Here is a 19,688-nt window from a genome sequence, read left to right on the forward strand (position 1 = left end):
GACTCCTTATTTCAGTTGCAGAATGGAGTTTTTGTGTTATCAGTCTAATTTTTTAAATCTCCCCTACTATGATACTATGTGCACAGAGCAGAGGCTTTCTTGCCTGGTTTGTTTCTCTGATGCTTGGTATATAGTAGATATGCAATTAATCTTAGTTGAATAAAGAACGTAATCACTCCTGCCAGGTTTCTTGTACGTTAGTTGTATACTCTCTTTTCTGTTTTGGGTATATGAGCAACTTAATTTGCAAACACATACATTTTTATGAATAATAAAAGCAGTTTGAAGACATTATATTTGTTAATCTTTGTGATATATCTGAATGGTTGTCTTATGCTACATTTTCCCCCATTCTTAGAAAAAGGAAAAAAGAAAGGATCTGTATGGCTTGGCTTTGGAGAATTATGTGGAGTAAGTTGATTGTTCCAGTTGTTTCAATATGAAAGGACAGTGCCAGTCTTGCCTCATATGGTAGCTTTGAAATGTTGAATATTACTGTGTTTACTCATAAGCAGTAGAGTCCTGTAAGGCCTGAATTTGAGCTGTAATGGAAAGGGCAGTGTTCAGAATCCCAGTGTTGGGAATATGAACAACCTGGAAAAAGAGAAGGAACTAGTAAGTATACACCATAACTCTTTCCTCTGACTGTCGTCCTCATTGCCAAGCTAAAAGAGTTCATAAACACTAAAACAAATATCTTACTTGAGATTTTTTTTTTCTGGATATTGGTATTGTAATGGGTTAGGAGAAGTGATGAGTGAGGAAGCAGTGACGGTAAGGTTTTGATTTTATTCTGCTGTCTCTGTGGTTTTCCAATTAAGGAAAAGAAAGCAGAAATAGCAGATTGCATTTTAATGGACTTTGAGATTTCCTTTGCAGGATATAAACCACAAACTTTCTTTTGAACTGGGTTCCCCAGAAAGCAAAGCCCTATGCACTGCTAATTTATTAGGAAGTGGAAATCCAGACTGAGGAAGGAGGCAAGGATGGAGAGCTAATGTGCAACTTCTGTCAAGCTGGCTGTCACTTAAATGTGACAGATTGCTTGACTGCATGGGGTTATGTATATGGGAGGCAAGGGGAAGAATTAAAAAAAATTTTTTTTAATGTTTATTTAATTTTGTGTGTGAGAGAGAGAGAGTGTGAGTGATGGAGGGGCAGAGAGAGAGAGGGAGCCACAGAATCTGAAGGCTCAGAGGCTCCAGTCTCTGAGCTGTCAGCACAGAGCTCGATGCAGGGCTCACACCCACAGACCGTGAGATCATGACCTGAGCCGAAGTCGGACTCTTAACCGACTGAGCCACCCAGGCACCCCCAGGGGAAGAATTTTTAAAAAATGTTTATTATTTTGACAGCGAGAGAGAGAGAGAGAAAGAGAGAGAGAGAAAGAGAGAATCCAAAGCAGGCTCTGTGCTGTGAACTCAGAGCCTGACACAGGGCTCAGTCCTACAACTGTGAGATCATAACCCGAGCTGAAATCAAGAGTCAGATGCTTAACCAACTGAGCCACCCAGGCACCTTGGAAAGGGGAAGAATTTATTTAATGGTCCTTTTCCCATTGTCCAAAGACTTACCTCTGTAGATGGGAACTCACCTATATTTCCAAGATCTGTGAGTGAGTCCCAGTGGAGTCCTATGGTGTCCTGTGCTTTGGCATCAAGTAGGACATTTTTGGGGTGGGAAGTGAAAGGCCTTTGAAGGCTTGAAGTGAGGTACTTTCAAATAGCCTGTGTGTGACACTGGTCAGAGCCTATGCAGAGCTGTGGCTGGAATGAGAGATGAATGAGGCTAAAAGAGTGTGGGGAAGTCACGTGGGACTTCCATGCATGCGGATGGAGGCGGGGAGCTGATCTCTTCTATACCCAGACAACTATTTCAGTGAATCCCTTATTGACTGATGCTAGGACATAATGACAGGGGACCAAGAAAGTGTAGGATTCTTTCCAAATTTTGATATCCTGAATTCTTAAGAGAATGTGAATTGATCCCTCTAATCTAATAAACTAATACATTTCAGAGTTTTATTTCCCAAGGGAGTGCACTCCTCAAAGGAATATTTGAGTAATAGTTAGAAATTCAGTTTCATAGTTGTCCTCTGTAAGATTTATATGGAAATAAAATATATAATTTTTTACTCATTTTTTCAGCTTGGTAATATTTGATTTTTAAAAATGCAGTGCAGTATTTTTTCTATAGTCATACTATGTCGTATATTATGTGTACATGACACGTACATTTTTAATTTTTAAAATATAAAATTTGGTAGTATCAAACTTCAAATCTGAAAACTTGGCTTCCGACTTCGGCTCAGGTCATGATCTCACAGTCCATGAGTTCAGGCCCCGCGTCGGGCTCTGTGCTGACAGCTCGGAGCCTGGAGCCTGCTTTGGATTCTGTGTCTTCCTCTCTCTCTGTCCCTCCCCTGCTCATGCTCTGTCTCTCTCTGTCTCAAAAATAAATAAATGTTAAAAAAAAATTGAAAAAAAAAGAAAAAAAAAGAAAATTATGTATGTATTTTTAAAGTGTATTTATTTATTTTGAGAGAAAGAGAGCATGCTCGTGTGGGGGGGGGGGTGCTGGTGCAGAGAGAAGGGGAGAGAGAGAATCCCAAGCAGGTTCTGTGCTGTCAAGCTCAGAGCCTAATGCAGGTTCGAATTCATGAAGCGAATGACTTGAGCCGAAATCGAGAGTTAGATGCTTAACAGACTGAGCCACCCAGGCGCCCTGAAAATTGTATTTTAAATTTAACGGTATGTTCCAACTACTGTTTTGAAGACATCTCAGTACACTTGTGTTGTGCTTCTTGAAGAAACATATTTTGTAAGTATTTCTGACCCTTGGCAAATCAATCATTTGGGAATCAGTTATTGAACAGGTTTATAAAGTATTGTGTTTGCTCTAGGGAATAAAGATGAATACGATATAAACTCTGTTCCTCTTGAGGAGCTCACAGTCTAGTTCGGGAGATGAAAAATGTTCTCACGCTAAGTAACAGAGGATTGTAGAAACAGAAAAAAACTTCTGATCTTGCTGTGATACAGTCCAGCCAACCCTGGACCCTGATAAAGCTTTAAACCATAGGTCACAAAAAAGAGCAAGAGACTTGGTCATTTGTTTTTAAAGAGAGATGTTTATCTTTTAAATTTTAATATTAAAAAATGAACATTCAAACTATGGGTGATATATTCCATCTGTCATGAACAAAATGTGTATGTGTGATGTTTTATTTATAAATCACAGTATAATCTACCACCTTCTACTACTTGCACCCCAAAATAGTCCTTTACCTTTACTGCCTGAGGCTTGTCTTGTCTCCTCTGTAACCTTCCGTCTTCCTCTCTACTGACTTCTGTTTCTTTTTAATCTCAAACAGCGACTAGAAATGGTAGCAGTAACTGGGGACTGTGGACATTTGAAGGTTCTCTGGAGAATCTGTAGGTTTCCTGGAGTTGGATCATACTCTTATTTATCTCCTTCCTCCAAAACAAACCACAACTGTCTACCATCTAATTCCATGTTTGACCTGAGGTAGGGAGTGGGACTTTTTCTCACAAATCTGTATGTTTTCAGGGTTCCTAGTTTAGATTGTAAATTTTCTTATTCTACTCATCTTCAACTTCTGAGTGTTCCATTATAGCTTAATATAGTGTAGTAGTGCTCAAAACTTTTTCGGTCTCTGGAGCCTCTTACGCTCTTAAAAAATATTGAGGATCACAAATGTAGGTTATATTTATCAATATTTAGCAAGATAGAAATTAAAGCTGAGAAATTAAAAAAAACATTTGTTAATTCATTAAAAATTACAAACTTGTAAACTTGTTAATATAAATAACATTTTAACAGAAATAACTATTTCCTGAAGTAAAAAATTAGTGAGATTGGTGGTATTGTTTTACATTTTTGTAAATTATTTTAACGTCTGACCTGATAGAAGACTGCTAGATTTTCATATCTACTTTAGCATTCACTCTGTTGCGATATGTTGTTTTGGCTGAAGTAAATGAGGAAAATCCAGCCTCATATGGACATGTAGTGGAGAAAGGAAGGATATTTTAATAGTTATTTCAAAAAGTAATGGATTTGTTTCTTTGATACTACACTACAATTTTGACAAGTGTTGGCTTCTTAGAGATTAGTTACACTATGGAATCTGAGGCTATCAGTGAACTTTTCATAGTCTGTTATATTTAAATCTTTGGTCTATCTTAGGCTTTGAGTTGGATTTTATAACATGTGTTTAGAGATGTTAGTTCATTGATTTATGCTGGTCTTCTAAATGTTTACACATTTCATTATATAATATAAAAAATCCATTTACTAATAATGTATTATTGTGGTCTTAATAGACAGTTCTTTAGGTATCAGGAAGTTGTAAAACTCATGGTGACCATATACAGGTTTTTCAAAAATTCTAATTTTACTTGAAAGCTTTCAGTTAGTCATAGAGAAAAATATTGTCAGTTGTGTGATTTGAAGTGACAAACTCACTTTATTTTGTATGCTAAACATCCAAATCTGAAGCGCCATCATTTGTCTGTTTGTCTTTCAGGTAAAAATGGTGTTCTATGAAAACATACATGTCGTTTAGCTTACAGCTCAGTTGCACAGGTGCACTCCCTTGAGGCAGCCATTGTAACAGCCTTCCTAATGCAACGTACAGCAGAGGTGCGTTTTGTGTACCTCTTGTTTCATCCTACAGAATTCTAAAAATGCCATGAACTCTAGGGTCAGGATTTAATACATTAAATAATTGCCGTTACTTCATCCAGGACATTCTTCAGTGAAATTTGCGTTTATTTTTATTTCTGTGCTTGGTGGTAAAAATGATGACTTTAAAATACAGTTTGGTGTCATTGCCTTGATTTGTACCAAGGTGCTGGCAGTTTACCTACTATTGTTTTTGGACCACCAGTGCAAAAGTCAACTCAGTTAAAAGCCAATAATATCTTAGTATTATTATGAAAATAGTTTTACCTTCTTGGATCATCTGAAGGGTTCTTTCTTGGGGATCCGCAGGGGACCAGTGACCATACTTGGAGAACTGCTGATTTAATGGAAGGTCTTCAACCAGAAGTCAGAAGTCTTAGTTTCTGGCTTAGTAATTCTTATTATGGATTTCATGAAATTATTGGCCTCATTTTTTTCCCTTTCCTTTAAAAAAGTGATGTAGAAGTGATTGCTTTACAAATAAAGTAGTTAAAAATTCAGATGGGTCTACCATCTTTACAACCACTTTTGTTTTCATAGCAATTAAGTAGCCGTAGCCAGCTGTATTAATCTGGGTTCTTCAGAAAACCAGAACCAATAGGAGGTATAGATAGATGTAAGGAATTAGCTTACATGGTTAAGGAGACTGAGAAGTCCCAAGACCTGCACTCAGCAAGCTGGAGACTCAGGAGAGCTATTTGTATAGTTCTACTCTGAATCCAAAGGCTTTGAAAACCAGGAGAGCCAATGGTATAAATTACATTCTGAGTTTGAAGGCAGTGGAGGACTGATGTCTCAGCTTGAAGACTGGCAGAGTGAACAAATTGTGCCTTATTCTGCCTTTTTGTTCTATTCTGGCCCTCAGTGGATTGGATGGGGCCTACCCACTTCAGGGAGGATAGTCTGCTTTATGCAGTCTTGCTTCAAATGTTAATCTCATCCAGAAAGACCCTCACAAGAATACCCAGAATAATGTTAAATCAGTTATCTAGGTACCTCATGGCCCAGTCAAATTGACAAAATTAACTACCACATTACTGGACCTCGCAGCCATGCTCTTCATCTAATTTGTATATTCATGAACCTTGATAATGTGAAATGCATTTCCAGTGGTCCCATTTCTTTCCAGTATAGAGATTATCCCTTTGTTTGTAGAATAACCTCAGTCTCATTCTGAGGATCTGTTTCCTGGGTCACTTTCCAACAAAAAGATATAGCATGATCAAGATTATTTGAGATGGACTATTTATAAAGATGTGTAAGAAGTATGAGGAAAGCACATGAGATAGAATAACTGTTGAATACCAGTGGAGCAATTACTACCCCTAGGCCTACAGAAGTGAGTGGATGAAGCATATCCAGATCTAGAAGGAGACAGTCTGCCTTGGGAGGAGCAGTGACACTCAGTGGAGGGACCCAGCCAGCCCAAGATCACCACACAGAGAGAAAACCAGGAAATGAAATACACCCCTGGCCTCCCTCTCCTTCCTCTTTCTGATCTGCTTTTGATGCAGTCCATACAGGAATCCCCAGGTGAGAGGACAGGGCACACTGGAAGGGCAAATGACAGATAATTAGCAAAGAGTGGGACCTGGGTTATCGTAGCTGCCTGCCCCCGCACGCCTTTTTTTCTCCAGCAACAGAGGTGTTTCAAGACAGAAACCTAGGATTTGAAATGAGAGAAAATCCATCTTACAGATTGTCATCTGCTTGCCTTTCTGTATGTATATAGTGTATGCACTGGAGAATTGATGAAAGCAGTGAGGAAGAAATAATGTTACATTATCTAGATTCCATTAAATTCATCAGCAAATTTGTGTTATAGATAAGGAGGGTAATGTAAAAATATAGTTTGCCCAGAGTAATAGGCTAGTATCTGGGTACTCCATAACCCACAATGTATTTGTGCATAAGAAAATTATCAGAGGAAAAGAGAAGAAAATCTTGATCTATGTCAAAGTGGTTTATTCAACTCTGAAACATAATAGTGCAATTATTTATATGTAAAATGTGTTTATATGTCAGTTGTGTGTTACATGCCTCTTCTATTTTTAACTTATTTATAGACATAGATAGGTAAATTTAGGTTTAAGTCAGTCTTTCTATAAGTCATTAAGAAGAACCTTGGTGGAGAAGAGGCATTTCTTGTTATAAACAGACTGAGAAAATTTAATTATCAACAAATTTAAAACATGAGTTAAAATGGCTGCTGCTCTTTATCTTTAGCTGTGTGTGTAAATCTCAGTTTGTAGTATTATAAAATTATAGAGTCCACAAATGTGTGATAAGTGGTGATCTGGCTTCTGCCCAAACACCTCCAGTGAGGGAGATTTTGCTGTTTCATGACGGGTCAATTTGATGTTGTTATTTTGAACAAAAATTTGCCTCTTTATAACTTTGACATCCTTTTACTAGTTCTGCCCTCATGAGAACCACCTAGTCTATTTTCTTCTGATAACCTGTGAAATGTTTGTACACCATAATCGCAGCCTTAAGTGTTTTCTCAGCTACACAGTTTCTAGCCTTCAGCATTTGCTCATATTAATGCAGTTTTGAGTATGCTGACCATTCTAGCTATTTTTCTGGCCATGGCTCACTTTGTCAGTGTGCTGCTATATAAAATTGCCCAAGTTTGAATATTATTTCTTGGCCTATTCTGAAGTGATATACTGAATGCACTTTTAATTACCAAATACAAAATGGTGAGCGATGCAATGAAAGAGTAAAAGGGATAGAATTAGTTCTTTACACCTCTTTACTTCTTTGCGGTTATGCTTACTTAACCCCCATGGTTATGGAAGTAAGTAAGGAAACAGCTGGATTCATCAGATTCTTTTAATCTCTTATTTCCCTTTTACTTGTCTGTGATTCACCCCCCCCCCCCCACATCTAAGTTCCTTAACTCTATGGAATAGACAAACCACAGTCAATATGAGATACTTGAATTTACATGCTGAAACTTTATTTAGGCTTACTCATTTTCAAAAGCCCTCACAGTTTTGGTACTTTGACTGTTGTGATGTTTATGTTCCCTTTTTGCTATCTAGTTTATTGCTACCCATAGAAAAGATGGACTATTTCTTGGCCTTAGTAAGATATCTGATCACCCTTTGAAAAGATTAGGGTTTTATGGTTAATAAGACTGTATTAGTAGTTAGCCATGAATGTCAAGTAATAAATAATGGTGGGCATGTCAGGTTCTGTTTTATAGCCATGATTTATATCATACCTAATGGTTGGTTATCATTTTGTAAAAGTAAAGCAGTAAATTACAAACTAATTTCTTGTTGCATCTTTTCCTGTCAATAAAAAGAATGCAGCATTGTGGCATTGAGTCAGATGAGAAAGATAAGAGGAAAAAGCAGAATCCATTCAGTCAATAAAGAGATTAGTTGCATTTGAGTATAATGTACAGAATATAACCAGCTTAAAGCAGGCAATTACTATTTTTAATTTTCAAATTTTTTATTTTTTATGGTTCAAACACAGGGAATTTATTTATTTATTTATTTATTTATTTATTTATTTATTTATTTATTTATTTATTTTTTAAACATTTTTATCTAAATCCTAGCCAATTAACATATAGTGTAGTAATGGTTTCACAAGTAGAATTTAATGATTCATTACTTACATATAACACCCAATGCTCATTCCAACAAGTGCCCTCCTTAATGCCTATCACTAATTTAGCCCATTCCCCTACCCACCACCCTCCAACAACCCTCAGTTTGTTCATGTATTTAAGAGTCTCTTGTGGTTTGCCTCCCTGTTTTTATCTTATTTTTCCTTCCTTTCCCCTATGGTCATCTGTTTTGTTTCTTAAATTCCACATATGAGTGAAATCATATATTTCTCTTTCTCAGATTGATTTACTCTGCTTAGCATAATACACTCCAGTTCCATCCACGTTGCAAATGGCAAGATTTCATTCTTTTTCATCGCTGAGTAATAATTCCATTGAGTATATATATACCACATCTTCTTTATCCATGTATCAGTTGATGGGCATTTGGCCTCTTTCCATATTTTGGCTATTGTTGATACTGCTGTTATAAACATTGGGGTGCATGTGACCCTTTGAATCAGTATTTTTGTATCCTTTGGATAAATACCTAGTAGTGCAATTTCTGGGTTATAGGGTAGTTCTATTTTTTATTTTTTGAGGAACATCCACACTGTTTCCCAGAGTGGCTGTACCAGTTTGCATTCCCACCAGCAGTACAAAAGTGTTCCCCTTTCTCGGCATCCTTGCCAACGTCTGTTGTTTTCTGAGTTGTTAATGTTAGCCATTCTGACAGGTGTGAGGTGGTATCTCATTGTGGTTTTGATTTGTATTTCCCTAATGATGACCATTTGTTCATGTGTCTGTTAGCCATCTGGATGTCTTCTTTGAAAAAGTGTCTATTCATGTCTTTTCTCCTTTTCTTTACTGAATTATTTGTTTTTTGGGTGTTGAGTTTGCTAAGTTCTTTTTTTTTCCCCCACGGTGAAATGAGGCTTTAATCAACGTTCTTGCAAGAGTGGGTGTCAGGCACACTCGGGGTGGTTACAGCAGACAATTTATCTCCTAGAATGCAAGCCCCTCCCCTGATTCCTCATTGGCTGAGCACTACAGAGGTTATAGCCTTACCCAGAGGTCACCTATGCCTGTGTAAGGCAAAAAGTAGTCTGATTGGAAAAAATGTACCTTCCTTGCACTCATGCAGAGACTTCACTTCTTTGGCTCATGGTCATTGCAAAATTTGTGAATTATGAGTGTGCGAAATGGAGAGGGCAAGAAGAACCTATTTCCAATAGGTTGTAAATCTGTTGTTAACTAGACAGCACAGCTTTTATTTGGTATTTCTTTTTTTTCCAGCTATATATATTTTTTAAATTTATTTTGTAAATATAATTTATTGTCAAATTGGCTAACATACAGTGTGTAAAATGTGTTCTTGGTTTTTGGAGTAGATTCCTATGGTTCCTTGCTTACGTTCAATACCCAGCACTCATCCCAACAAGTGCCCTCCTCAATGCCCATCACCCATTTTCCCCTCTCCCCCACCCAGTTTGCTAAGTTCTTTATAAATTTTGGATACTAACCTGTTATCGGATATGCCATTTGCAAATATCTTCTCCCATTCTGTCAGTTGTGTTTTAGTTTTGTTGATTGTTTCCTTTGCTGTGCAGCAGCTTTTTATCTTGATGAAGTCCCAATAGTTCATTTTTGCTTTTGTTTCCCTTGCCTCTGGAGACATGTTGAGTAAGAAGTTGCTGTGGCTGAGATCAAAGAGATTGCTGCCTGTTTTCTCCCCTAGGATTTCGATGGTTTCCTGTCTTACATTTGGGTCCCTTATCCATTTTGAGTTTATTTTTATAAAACAAACAGTTAAATGTTGTATTAGGAGGTTGTTTAAAAAATGGAAGGAATGTATGATATATTGGGGTGTAAGAAGAGTTATAAGCTTGAAAATTTCTAGTAATACAAGAAGAAATTTACATACAACTCTCCTGGAAGGCGCCCCTAAGTCCTGTGATCCTTTCTTGACTCTCTGAAAATCAGTATCCCTAAACCATATCTTGGGAAACATGCTACCTTTACTTATGATACAGTTCTATTAACATTTTTATATTGTTTAGGAAAAAGTTTTATAATCATTGTAATAATATATGTGTGTATTTGTTTTTAAAGGTGCTTGAAATTTTTAAGAGAATCAAATATACTAGAGAATCTGACACGTTAGCTTTGCAATTTTAATTTGAAATGTTTGATTGATACTGTATATTAAGTAGATAGTAGGTGCTCAGTAAATAGTTGAATTTGTGCATGAATGGATAGATTTCTCATAAGTGATTAGTGTTTGATCATTGAAAATAAAATTCATCTTTATAGAATTATAATTTCTTATAGTTACAGCTATTATATAAGTTACCTTTAATCCTAAATGACACAGAATGAAATTAAAATACTATTTATATATTTAATTTATTTTTTAATTTAAATTTTAGTTAACATACAGTGCAATATTGGTTTCAGGAGTAGAATTCAGTGATTCATCACTTACATATAACACCCAGTGCTCATCACAAGTACCCTCTTTAATATCCATCACTCATCTAGTCCATCTCTCCCCTAGCTCCCTCTGTTAACCAACAGTTTGTTCTCTATCATTAAGAGTCTCTTGTACTTTGTTTCCCTCTCTTCTCTCCCCCACTTCCCATACGTTCATCTATTCTATTTCTTAAATTCGACATATGAGTGATAACATATGATATTTGTCTTTCTCTGATTGACTTATTTTGCTTAGCATAATACATTCTAGCTCCATCCATGTCATTGCAAATGGCAAGATTTCATTCTTTTTGGTCTCTGAGTAATATTCCATTGTGTGTGTGTGTGTGTGTGTGTGTTTGTGTGTGTGTGTGTGTGTATACACACATATATATGTATACCACATCTTTATTCATCAGTCAATGGACATTTGGGTTCTCTCCACAGTCTGGCTCTTATTGATAATGCTGCTATAAACACTGGGGTGTGTGTACCCCTCTGAATCTGTATTTTTGTATCCTTTGGATAAATACCTAATGGTGCAATTGGGATTCTATTTTTAGTTTCTTGAGGAACCTCTATACTGTTCTCCAGAGTGGCTGCACAAGTTTGCATTCCCACCAACAGTGCAAGAACTTTTCCTTTTCTCTGCATCCTCACCAATATCTATTGTTTCTTGTGTTGTTAATTTTAGCTATTCTGACAGGTGTGAGGTAGTATCTCTTTGTGGTTTTGATTTGTATTCCCCTGATGATGTGATGTGATATGTCTCTTAACTATCTGAATGTCTTCTTTGGAAAAATGTCTGTTCATGTCTTCTGCCTGTTTCTTAACTGGGTTTTGTTTTTTGGGTATTGAGTTTAATAAGTTCTTCATAGATTTTGGATAGTAACCCTTTATCAGATATGTCATCACAAATATCTTCTCCCACTCTGTAGGCTGACTCTTAGTTTTGTTGATTGTCTACTCTGCTGAAGCTTTTTGTCTTGCTGAAGTCCCAATAGTTCATGTTTTTTTTTTTTTGTTTCCCTTACCTTTGGTGATGTGTCTGCTAAGAAGTTGCTATGGCCTTTCATCCATTATGAATTTCTTTTTGTGTATGGTGTAAGAAGGTGGTCCAGTTTCATTCTTCTGCATGTAGCTGTCCAGTTTCCCCAATACTATTTGTTAAAGAGACTGTCTTTTTTCCATTGGATATTCTTTTTTGCTTTGTCGAAGATTTTGTGTGTGTGTGTGTGTGTGTGTGTGTGTGTGTGTATGTGGGTCCATTTCTGGATTTTCCATTGTTTCATTGATCTATGTGTCTATTTTTTATGCCAGTATCATACTGTCTTGATGCCTACAGCTTTGTAATTTAGCTTGAAATTCTGAATCGTGATGTCTCCAGTTTTGTTTTTCTTTTTCAGGATTGCTTTGGATATCCAGGTTTTTCTTTTTGTGGTTCCATACAAATTTTAGGATTATTTTTTCCAGCTCTGCAAAAAATGTTGGTGGTATTTTGATAGGGATTGCATTAAGTGTGTAGATTGCTTTGAGTAGTATAGATATTTTCACAATGTTTATTCTTCCAATCCATGAGCATGGAATGCTTTAACGTTTCTTTGTGTCCTCTCCTCTAAAGTTTCTTTCATAAGTGTTCTGTAGTTTTCAGAGTACAGATCTTTTACCTCTTTAGTTACGTTTATTACTAGGTATCTTACTATTTTTGGTGCAATTTCAAATGAGATTGATTCCTTGATTTCTTTTTCTGCTTCTTTATTATTGGTATATAGAAATGTAACACATTTCTGCACTTTGATTTTATATCCTGCAACTTTGCTGAATTCCTTTATTCTAGCATTTTTTTGGTGGAGTCTTTTGGGTTTTCTGCAGAGTATCATGTCATCTAAAAATAGTAAAAGTTTGACTTCTTTGCTATCTGGATGCCGTTTTTTTCTTTTGTTGTCTGACTGCTGAGGCTAAGACTTCCAGCACTATGTTAAATAGTAATGGTGAGAGTAGACATCCTTGTCTTATTCTTGACCATAGGGGAAATGCTCTCAGTTTTTCCCCACTGAGGATGATATTAGCTGTGGGTCTTTTGTATATGACCTTTATGATGTTGAGGTTTGTTCCATCTATCCCTACTTTGTTGAGGGTTTTTATCAAGAGTGGATACTGTATTTTGTCAAATGCTGTTTCTGCATCTATTGACAGGATCATATGGTTCTTATCCTTTCTTTTATTAATGTGGTGTATCACGTTGATTGATTTACAAATATTGAACCAGCACTGCAGCCCAGGAATAAATCCCACTTGATCATGGTGAATAATTCTTTTAATGTATAGTTGAATTCAGTTTGCTAGTGTCTTGTTCAGAATTTTTGCGTCCTTATTCATCAGGGATATTGGTCTGTAATTCTCATTTTTAGTGGGGTCTTTGTCTGGTTTTAGAATCAAGGTACTGCTGGCTTCATAGAATGAGTTTGGAAGTTTTTCTGCCATTTCTATTTTTTGGAATAGTTTGAGAAGACTAGGTATTAACACTTCTTTAAACGTCTGGTAGAATTCCCTTGGGAAACCATCTGGCCCAGGGGTCTTTTTGGGAGATTTTTGATTGCTGATTTAATTTCTTTGCTGGTTATGAGTCTGTGCAAATGTTCTATTTCTTCCTGTTTTAGTTTTGGTCGTTTGTGAGTTTCTAGGAATTTGTCCATTTCTTCCAAATTGCCCAGTTTGTTGGCATATAATTTTTCATAGTATTCTCTTTATAATTGTATTTTTATAGTGTTGGTTGTGAGCTCTCCTCTTTCATTCATGATTTTTATCTGTGTGGGTCCTTTCTCTTTTTTTAAAATAATTTTTTAATTTTTATTTATTTATTATTGAGAGAAAGAGAGAACACAAGCTGGGGAGAGGCAGATAGAGAGGGAGACACAGAATCCAAAGCAGGCTCCAGGCTCTAAGCTGTCAGCACAGAGCTTGACACAGAGCCCAAACCCATAGACCATGAGATCATGACCTGAGCCAAATTCAGACACTTAACTGACTGAGCCACCCAGGCACCCCTACCTTTTCTTTTTGAAAGTCTGGCTAGGGGGTTATCAATTTTTTTTAGGGGGTTATCAATTTTATTAATTCTTTCAAAGTACCAGCTCTTATTTTAATCTGTTCTACTGTTTTTTTGTTTCTATATTATTTATTTCTGCTCTAATCTTTATTATTTCTCTTCTGCTGGATTTAGGCTTTATTTGCTGATCCTTTTCTAACTCCTTTAGGTATAAGGTTAGGCTGCGTATTTGGGACCTTTCTTGTTTCTTGAGATAGGCCCGAATTGCAATATACTTCCCTCATAATGCCTTTGCTGCATCCAAAGGGTTTTGGACTGTTGTGTTTTTGTTTTCATTTGCTTTCATGTATTTTTTAAAATTTCTTCTTTAATTTCCTGGTTAACTCATTCATTCTTTAGCAGGATGTTCTTTAACCTCCACCTATTTGAGGGCTTTCCAGATTTTTTCTCTTTGTTGACTTTAAGTTTCATAGCATTGCGACCTGAAAATATGCATGGTATGATCTCGACCTTTTCCTACTTGTTGAGGGCTAATTTGTGACCCAGTAGGTGATCTCTTCTGGAGAATGTTCTATGTACACTCGAAAAGAATGTGTACTCTGCTGCTTTGGGATGAAATGTTTTGAATATACCTGTTAAGTCCATCTGGTCCAGTGAGTCATTTAAAGCCATTGTTTCCTTGTTGATTTTCTGCTTAGATGGTTTGTCCATTGCAGTAAGTGGGGTGGTAAAGTCCCCTACTATTATTATATTAGTATCAGTGAGTTTCTCTATGTTTGTGATTAATTGATTTATATTTGGGTGCTTGCTTCCAATTTGGGGGCATAAATATTACCATTGTTAGATCTTCTTGGTGGATAGGCCCCCTTAATTAAGATATAATGCCCTTCTTCATCTTTTGTTACAGTCTTTGTTTCAAAATCTAGTTTGTCTGATAATAAGTATGGCTGTTCTGGCTTTCTTTTGACTTCCATTATGGTAGATGGTTCTCCATCCCCTCACTTTAAATCTGCAGGTGTCATATAGATGGATTTTGTTTTTTTATCCATTCTGAATTCCTGTGTGTTTTGATTGGAGCATTTAGTCCATTTACATTGAGAATGATTATTGAAAGGTATGAATTTAGTGCCCTTGTGTTACCTTTAGAGTTGGTGTTTCTGGTGATGTTCTCTGGTTCTTTCTAGTCTTCGTTGCTTTTTGTTTGTTTTTTTTTGTTCCTACATTCAAAGAGTCCCCCTTAAAATTTCTTGCAGGGCTGGTTTAGTGGTCATAAACTCCCTTCTTAGTTTTTTTTTGGGAAACTCTGTCTCTTCTTCTCTTTTGAATGACAGCCTTACTGGATAGAGTATTCTTGGCTGTATATTTTTCCCATTCAGCACATTGAATTTATCTTGCCATTCCTTTCTTGCCTGCCAAGTTTCTGTGGACAGATTTGCTGTGAACTGGTCTGTCTTCCCTTGCTCCTTTCAGGATTCTTTCCTTTTCTGCGGATTTTGTGAATTTGACTATGATATGCCTTGCTATTGGTTGGTTTTTGTTGAATCTAATGGGAGTTCTCTGAGCTTCTTGGATTTTGATGTCTGTGTCCTTCCCCAGATTAGGAAAGTTTTCAGGTATAATTTGCTCACATAAACCTTCTGCCCCTTTTTCTCTCTATTCATCTTCTGGGACTCCTATGATATGAATGTTATTATGTTTTAACAAATGGCTGAGTTTCTTAAGTCTGCTTTTGTGATCCCTGACTTTTGTTTTTCTCTTCAGCTTCATTACTTTTCATAGTTTTGTCTTCTGTATTGCTAATGCACTCCTCTGCCCTGTCCATCCTCATTTTTATGGCCTCCTTTTGGGTTTGCATCTCAGATATAGCATTTTTAATTTTGGCCTGACTAGATTTGAGTTCTCTTATGTCTGTAGAAAGGGATTCTCTGATGCTTTCTATGCCTTTTCCAAGCCCAACTAGTATCCTTGTAATCATTTTAAATTCTAGTTCAGACATCTTACTTGTATCTGCATTGATTAAATCCCTAGCCATCATTTTTCCTCTTCTTTCTTTTGGGGTGACTTCCTCCATCTTGTCATTTTGGAGGAAAAAAGAACAACAACAACTATAATAGAATGAAATAAAAATTAAAAAATTAAAAGAAATCACATAAAGGAAGCTAGATCCTAAGTATGTTTTGGTCTGCTTGTTAAGAGAAGCTTGATAGAAAAGAGAGAAGAGAAAAAAAATTAAAAATTAAAAGAAATTTTTTGCTTTATCTGTATCCAAGAAACAAAAGAAAAGAAAATGAACAACAACAGAAACAGAAGCAACAACAAAAAATGAACAAACAGAAAATCCAAATGAAGCTAGATGGACTTTCCCCTGTAGCTGAAACTTAGTTTATGGTCAGTAAACTAAGCTCATGGAAGGGATTTGTGGTCTTCTGGGTGAAGGGCCTGTTGCTCTCATTTTCAGGTCAACTAGCCCTAGTGGAGGTGCGCTGGGAAGACTCATGGAGAATGTCTTGGCGTAAGGGCTCTCTTCTCTACTTGGTGGAGCCCTTTAGCTCACTGGGGTTGATCAGTTTGAGCCTACTTGTGAAAATGTCTTCGCTGCACTTCCTGGTCTCCTGGACCAGGAAGTTCATCTGTCCTCACAGAAGTGTGATCAGTCACCCCTTTTGTGTCTCTCGCTTCTGTCAATTCCTTCCCCCCGTCTGTGTCCACGCTGTCCATCTACTAGGGCAGCGCATGTCTCCTGAGTTTTATCTCAGGTGCCGCAGTGTTTCAAATCCCTACACTTGAGAGACCCCTGCAGTTAGGACCCTCAGTGATCCCCTGGCGGAGGGTCTCCCTGTGCTGTGGCTGGTGCTGGCGTGTCCCAGGAAATGGTTGCGTGATTACACCGCTGCAGCAGCTTAGAGTTAATGGTAAATTGCAACACACAGCTGGAGTCAGTGTTTGCTGCCCTCAGCAGTGGTCTTTGTTCCTATACCGGTGAATTGGCCTCTTGATGGCTCCCACTGGGTGGATGAGGGTGGAGAGGCCGAATCACTTCTATGAAGTGCACTCCAAGCAGGAGAACTGCTTCGCCCTGTTTGATCCAGGGGATCCTCAGACAGAGCTGCCTCTTCTGGGGGGCTCCACCCTGCTTCCTTGTTGGAGCACCACCAAGCGCTAACCTCTGAAACTTCAGACTCTCTACTTCGCCGTTCATAAAAAAACTGGCCATTTTGAAACACTTTCCTTTTTTCACATCAATGATTTTGGGGAACATTTTTCTTGTGCAGTCCGCTGTGTGTGTTTTCATTCTTTCTCTCTAGCTGCTTTCAGGGTGAGTGCTTTTTGTCCTTAAAAGGCTGCCTTCCCTCTGCACTTCACCTCTCCACACCACCTACCTGCCCTCTTCTCTCCCTCAAATTATGCACATTGTTTTGTTAATCCTCAAATCAATTTCTTAGGTGTTCAGAATGGTTTGATATTGATCTAGCTGTGTTTGAGGGACAAGCCCAGCCCAGGATCCTTTTATTACTCCCCAGAATGGAATTTTTAAAGCACTTACTATTCTAGAAATAATTTAATGGTGCCTTATAATCCAAATCACAAAACTGTCTGACACTTCAGTTGTTTCATTACTTCTCTGGATAGTGTCCAATTTACTGTGGGGATTACAGACATCAGTGATTCTACTTGCTATTACTTCCTTCTTCTGATTTCTTATATACATATATATGTATATATACATTCTTATATATATATATATATACACACATTCTTATATATATGTACATTCTTATATACATTCATATATATATATATATACACACACACACACACTCTCATATATTTTATACACACACACACACACACACACACACACACACACTCTGGTATATGGCCATTCATATGAGCCCCCAAACTTCTAGTATAACTAAATGGGTAATGCAGTAAGGCTTTTATTGTATATACAAAATATTTATGGGAGTTACTCCCTGCATATTTATAAAAGTATTATCTTTTATAGTTTTTATGTTTTTATTGTAACTTGTTTATTTATATTCCACAGTTGTATCTTTTTATTACATGATTTTTTTTTGTTACAGTAGATCAGTTTTTTCAGTAGTCTTCTTAAAATAGTTTTTCACTTCTATGCTTTGTATCTTTTCCTTTCCTCTTACAACAAATTAAGTTTATACAATTCTTTTAACTACACTGGTATAAAGTCCACACTGAAGCCAGTGTTTTGTCTTTGGTTGTATATCTATTTATTTTCTCTGTTATATTCTGTTTATATTTTAACTGGGACTTTTTATAATGGCAGTCATAATTTTATCTTCTTTGTGTGTGTGTGTGTGTGTGTGTTTAGACTTCTGTTTTTGCTTCACAACATACATATCAACAGGCATTTTAGTTACTATAAGAAGTATAGTTTTGTGTTAAGCCCCTGTCATATGACTAAGATACCATTTTCTGCTCCCAGTGTGTCCCTTCTATTTTGCTAACTTGCCGCTTCTTTTTTCACTGTCTTTTATGTCACTGTGGGCATTTATTGTTTGTATGTTTCAAATCCCAGCTCTTAAGCCCTTTGTGCTTGCAGTGAACTATTGCTGCTTAAAAATGAATTTGAGATTTTAAGAGGCTAGGTGGGTTAATAGAAGAAAACCAGTCTTATATGACAAATAAATTAGATAAGAAAGCTGGAAACATTACCTAATAAACAGAAAGATTGGGGATTACAGAGATGTAGTTAAAAGTTATATCAAAATAACTAAAAATAGTCAACTGTAATGCTTTGTTAATAATCCTATGAACTTGTAATTGACTTAAAGGACAATTTACATTAGGTACAGAATAACTTGATTTATTGGAGCATTGTTGAACCATTTCATGGAACTTGTCTGGTTGTCATCAAGCAGTAGAAGGAAAATCTATACTTGCTTATGTTCCAGCTATGTGTTATCTTCTGATCTCATATGTATTCTATGATCTTAAGCCTCCTGCTTCTTTTTTTAAAAAAAATTTTTTTTAACGTTTATTTATTTTTGAGACAGAGAGAGACAGAGCATGAATGGGGAGGGTCAGAGAGAGGGAGACACAGAATCGGAAACAGGCTCCAGGCTCTGAGCTGTTGACGCAGGGCTCGAACTCACAGACTGTGAGATCATGACCTGAGCCGAAGTCGGCCGCCTAACTGACTGAGCCACCCAGGCGCCCCTTAAGCCTCCTGCTTCTTGAATATGTGTGTGAAAATAATATGGAACTTAAAATGAAATAAGTTCAGTCTCAAATCCTTACTGCTTGGTTGCTGCTAGCTATTTAACCTTGGGCACATTACTTTAGTTTTCTGGTCTTAAACTACTTCATATGAAGTATGACATTTGAAGAGTCTATATGTCATATAAAAACAACTTGTTCAAGGACACAGCTAATAAATGGCTAATTTATTATAATAAATAATGTTTTACTACACTACAAATGCCTGGATGATCAAATACAGGGTGTGCAGTTTTCCTTCAGTATATTTACTTTTGACTGTTTAGCTATTTAGAAAACTGTTTTGGCTATTATATAAACATACGTTTTGAGCATCAGTCATACTAAGTAAGGGGAATATGGTGTTTAGTTGGGGAGATAGGTTAGAGGCAATAAAAAGGTAAATAATCATACAAGATAACATTTATTAAGTGTTAGATCCTAGAGAAGACCAGAAGAAGGAGAGTTGGTTTGGAGACTGCCATAGAAGAAAGGGATTTAGATAAGCTGAGGGGAGGCTGGGGATAGACTTCCACTTTTCTCAACTAAAATGGAGATAGTACTTGCCTCCTAGGATTGTTGTAAGGATTCAGTGAAGTACAGTATCTGTAAAGTATCTTATGCAGTACTGCATGACATAAAATGTAACTCATCTTGTGT

The 19,688-nt window shown here is 36.8% G+C and overlaps 1 protein-coding gene across 3 annotated transcripts in view; it reads left to right on the forward strand.

Moving 5' to 3' along the window:
- The window catches only part of NUBPL (NUBP iron-sulfur cluster assembly factor, mitochondrial), a 218,218-nt gene that overhangs the window by 51,514 nt on the left and 147,016 nt on the right, over positions 1–19,688 (forward strand). The window contains exons 1-2 of one of the 3 annotated variants that reach the window (XM_053224344.1): positions 103–3,528; positions 4,550–4,665. The exons of the other annotated variants lie outside the window; for them this stretch is intronic. The gene's annotated coding sequence lies outside the window, so the exon portion shown is untranslated. Of the gene's footprint in view, positions 1–102; positions 3,529–4,549; positions 4,666–19,688 lie in introns of those variants that run through there. 3 annotated transcript variants of the gene reach the window in all.

This window comes from Acinonyx jubatus, chromosome B3 (genome assembly GCF_027475565.1).
Source record: "Acinonyx jubatus isolate Ajub_Pintada_27869175 chromosome B3, VMU_Ajub_asm_v1.0, whole genome shotgun sequence".
Taxonomy (NCBI): Eukaryota; Metazoa; Chordata; class Mammalia; order Carnivora; family Felidae; genus Acinonyx; species Acinonyx jubatus.